Source organism: Eulemur rufifrons, chromosome 7 (assembly GCF_041146395.1).
Source record: "Eulemur rufifrons isolate Redbay chromosome 7, OSU_ERuf_1, whole genome shotgun sequence".
Classification (NCBI taxonomy): domain Eukaryota; kingdom Metazoa; phylum Chordata; class Mammalia; order Primates; family Lemuridae; genus Eulemur; species Eulemur rufifrons.
This window is the reverse complement of record NC_090989.1, coordinates 135,672,060-135,677,035: the sequence shown is the minus strand read 5'-3', so window position 1 is coordinate 135,677,035 and position 4,976 is coordinate 135,672,060.

Sequence of the window (4,976 nt, the reverse complement as noted above, 5' to 3'; positions counted from 1 at the left end):
AGCTGCACAGAGCAAGAATCCAGAGAACTGAATAGGGTTGTGTTCAACTCTCCATCTGAGTACTTATCAGCATTTGCATGTGAAGAAACTACCCAAAGCCGGGAGGTGGGGGGGGTGGGGCGGGACACTCAAAAGGATTAGAGTTTTTCAACCTCAGAACTATTGACATTTAGGGGCAGTTGATACTATATTGTAGGGACTGCATTGTAGGATATTTAGCAACATCCTATTTTCTACCAACTAGATGCCAGTAGCATTCCCCTGACCAGTTGTAACAACCCAAACTGTCTCCAGACATTGCCAAATGTCCCCTGTGGGCGAAAGTTACACCAGCTGAGAGCTACTGAGAGATTAATAACCAGTGTTTGCACAGGCTGAGAATTGTCCCTGTTCCCATGAGGCCAAGTAGTAAACATAATTCATGAAGTGTCAGAAGGATCTTGCTTCAGTAGCTGGGCTAAAGTAGTCCTGGACTAAATGCTGCTCTAGTCTCATCTAACAAGGCTTAAAAGCAAGAACTGAAACCTTATCCTAGAAGAAAGTTCAAGGATATTTTTAGTAATAAATGTAACAACCAACACAGAAAAGGCAAAAATTAAAAATGTATGGTATACAGTAAAAAATTACCAGACCTTCAAAAAAGCGAGAAAATATGACCCACAATAAGGGGGAAAAATTGATCAAAACCAACCCAAAAGGCAAAGATGATAAAATTAGTTGATAAGGATAGTAAATAGTTATTATAGCTATATTTCATGTTCAAGAAGCTAGAAAAAAGATTGAGCACGGTAAATAAAGACATGGATGATAATTTTTTAAAAGCCAAATTGAACTTCTAGAGGTGAAAATTACAATGTCTGAAATGAAAAATATACTGGATGAGATTAATGGCATATCATACACTATAGAAGAAAAGGTTAGTGAACTTGAAGGCATAGCAATAGAAACTATACAAAATAAACACACACACATACACACACACAAACAACAACAACAAAAAACCTGAAAAAGAATAAACAGAGCTTCAGAGAGCTGAAGGACAATTTCAAGCAGCCTAACATACATGTAATTGGAGTGCACAAAAGAAAGAGTACAGAAAACATGCTTAATAAAAAGGGTCAAAACTTTTCAAATTTCATGAAAATTATAAATCCACCAATCCAAGTAGCTCAATTAACCCAATCACAAGAAATGTGAAGAAAACTGTATCAATGCTCATCTTAATCAAATTGCTTAAAACTACTGATAAAGAAGAAGACATAAGACCAGGGGTGGTGGCTCAAACCTGTAATCCTAGCACTCTAGGAGGCTGAGGTGGGAGGACTTCTTAAGGTCAAGAGTTCGAGACCAGCCTGAGCAAGATCAAGACCCTGTCTCTACTAAAAATAGAAAAAATTAGCCAGGTGTGGTGGTGCATGCCTGTAGTTCCAGCTACTTGGGAGACTGAGGCAAGAGGATTGCTTGAGCCCAGGAGGCTGAGGTTGCTGTGAGCTAGGCTGACACCATGGCACTCTAGTCTGGACAACAAAACAAGGCTCTGTCTCCAAAAGAAGAAGAAGAAGAAGATATAAAAGCAGTCAAGGGTAAAAGGACACATTATGTGCAAAGGAACAAAGATTAAAATGACAGCAAAAAAATAAGCTAGATGACAGTGGAATGACATCTTTAAAGTACAGAAAGAATAAATAAAACTATCAACCTAGAATTCTCTACCCAAAGAAAATATATTTCAAAAACAAATGTGAAATAAAGACTTTTTGCAGGCATAAAAAAGCTAAAAGGTTTTATCACCAGCAAACTTATGCTACAAGAAATGTTAAGAGAAATGATCAGACAGAAGGAAAATGATGCCAAATAGAAATCTGGATCTACATAAAAGAATGAAGAGAACGGAAAATGGTAACTACATGGGTAAATATAAAAGGCTTATTTTCTTGTTTTTAAAAACTCTTTAAAATAAAATTGAGTGTTTAAAACAAAAACAAGATATTGTGTTGTTTATAACAAGTACAAGTAAAATATATGACAACTGTAGCACAAAGGCTGGGAGGGGAGAAATAGAATTATATTATTGTTGACTTCTTACACTGTGCATCAACTGATATAATATCACTTGAAGGTAAACAATGATAAGTTAAAAATGTTTAATGCAAACCCTAAAGCAACTATTAAAATAACACAACAAAGAATTATAGCTAATAAACTGACAAAGGACATAAAATAGAATCATAAAAAATTAATTAATATAAATTAAGCACAAAAAGAAGAAAAAGGAAATAGAACAAAAATTAAAAGGTAATAGAACAAATAGAAAAGAAATAACAATATAGTAGACTTAAACCCAATAATACCAATGATGACATTAAATGGAAGTGGCTTATACACTCAATTAAAATTCAGAGGTTATCATTTTGGATTAAAATGCAGGATCTAACTATTGCTGCCTATAAGAAACCCACTTTAAATATAAAGACATACATAGGTTGAAATTAAAAAGGTGAAAAAATATAACATGCTAACACCAATCAAAAGAAAACTAGAGTGGGTATATTAATATCAATGTAGATGTTGAAGAATAAAATACATAATTTAATAATGATATTGGAGTGCTCTAGATACTAAAAATAATGATCAATACTCACCAGTAAAAACACTTGAAAGTAAAAACTCACAGCACTTATAAAACAGTAACACAAGGGAACATACAAAGCAACTAGGTACAATCAACATGATGACTGGAAGAGTATTTCACTTATCAATATTAACATTGAATGTAAATGGTGTAAATGCCCCACCTAAAAGATATAGATTGGCTGAATAGATTAAAACACACACACACACACACACACACACACACACACCCCAAATATCTGCTGTCTCCAAGAAACCCATTGAGCTCGTAACGAGTCACACAGACTCAAGGTAAAGGAGTAGAAAAAAAATATTCCATGAAAATGGAAACCAAAAGTGAGCAGAATAGCTATTCTTATATCAGATAAAACAGACTCTAAATCAACAATAGTAAAAAAAGACAAAAATGATCATTATATAACAATAAAAGCATCAATTCAACAAGAAGATATAACAATCCTAAATATACACACATCTAACACTGGAGCTCTCAGATTCATAAAACAAATACTACTAGACCTAAGAAATGAAATAAAAAGCAACATGATAATAGTGGGGACAATACTCCACTGACAGAGCTAGAGGGATCATCAAGGCAGAGAATCAACAAAGAAACACTAGACTTAAACAGGACTCTAGAGCAAATGGACCTAACAGACATTTACACAACATTCTAACCCAAAACTGCATAATATACATTCTTCTCATCAGCACATGGAACATTTTCCAAGATAGACCATTTGTTAGTCCACAAAACAAGTCTTGGCAAATTTTTTAAAAATTAAAATCACCCCATGTATCTTCTCAGACAACAGTGGAATAAAACTAGAAATCAATTCCAAGAAAAACCATCAAAACCATACAAATACATGGAAATTAACCTGCTGCTGAATGATCTTTGGGTCAATGATGAAACAAAGATGGAAATTAAAATTTTTATACTTGGATGACAGTGTCAACATAAGCTATCAAAATCTCTGGGATATAGCAAAATCAGTGCTAAGGGGGAATTTCATACCCCTAAATGCCTATATCTAAAAGAAAGAAGGAGCACAAATTAACAACCTACTGTCACACCTCAAAAAACTAGAAAAATAAGAACAAACCAAATTTAAAGCTAGCAGAATACAAGAAATAACAAAGATCAGAGCAGAACTAAATGAAATGAAAAGAAAAAAAGAATTCAGAGGATCAATGAAATGAAAAGTTGGTTCTTTAAAAAGATAAGCAAATTTGATAGGCCACTAGCTAGATTAACCAAGAAAAGGAGAGAGGGGACTCAAATAAGCTCAATCAGAAATGGAAATTCAGACATTACAACTGATACCACAGAAATACAGAAGATCATCTGAGACTGCTGTGAACACCTCCAAGCACACAAACTAGAAAAATCTAGAGGAAATAGATACATTTTTGTAAATACATAACCTCCCAAGCTTGAATCAAGAAAAAATAGAAATCCTGAAAAAAACCAATAATGAGCAGTGAGATTGAATTAGTAATAAAAAAATCTCCCAGAAAAACAAACCCCAGGATCACATGGATTCACAGTGGAATCCTACCAGACCTAGAAAGAAGAACTACATCTATCATACTGAAGCTATTCCATAACATTGAGAAGGAGGGAATTCTGCTCAACTCATTCTTTGAAGCCAGTATCACCCTGATACCAAAGCCAGGAAAGGACACAACAAAAAAAGAAAACTACAGACCAATATCCCTCATGAACATAGATACAGAAATCCTCAACAAAAATACTAGCAAATCCAATCCAATAGCACATCAGAAAAATAATTCACCATGATCAAATGAGTTTCATCCCAGAGATAAAAGGATGGTTCAACATATGCAAATCAATAAATGTGATGCACTACATAAATGGAATTATAAACAAAAATCTTGTGATTAATCATATCAATAGATGTAGAAAAAGCATTTGATAAAAATAAAGATGCTTTCATGATAAAAACTCTTAACAAACTAGGCATAGAAGGAACATACCTAAAAATAATAAAAGCTGTATATGACAAACCCACAGCCAACATCACACTGAATGGGATAAAGTTGAAAACACTCCCATAAGAAATGGAACAAGGCAAGGATGCACATTTTCACCACTTCTATTCAACATAGTACTGGAAGTCTTAACCAGAGCAATCAAGCAAGAGAAAGAAATAAAGGGCATCCAAACCTGAAAAGAGAAGTTCAAACCATCCCTGTTTGCTGATTATATGATCTTATATTTAGAAAACCATCAAGAGTCTTCTAAAGGAATCATAGAATTGATAAATTCAGTAAAATCTTAGGTTACAAAATTAATGTACACAAATCAGTAACATTTCTAT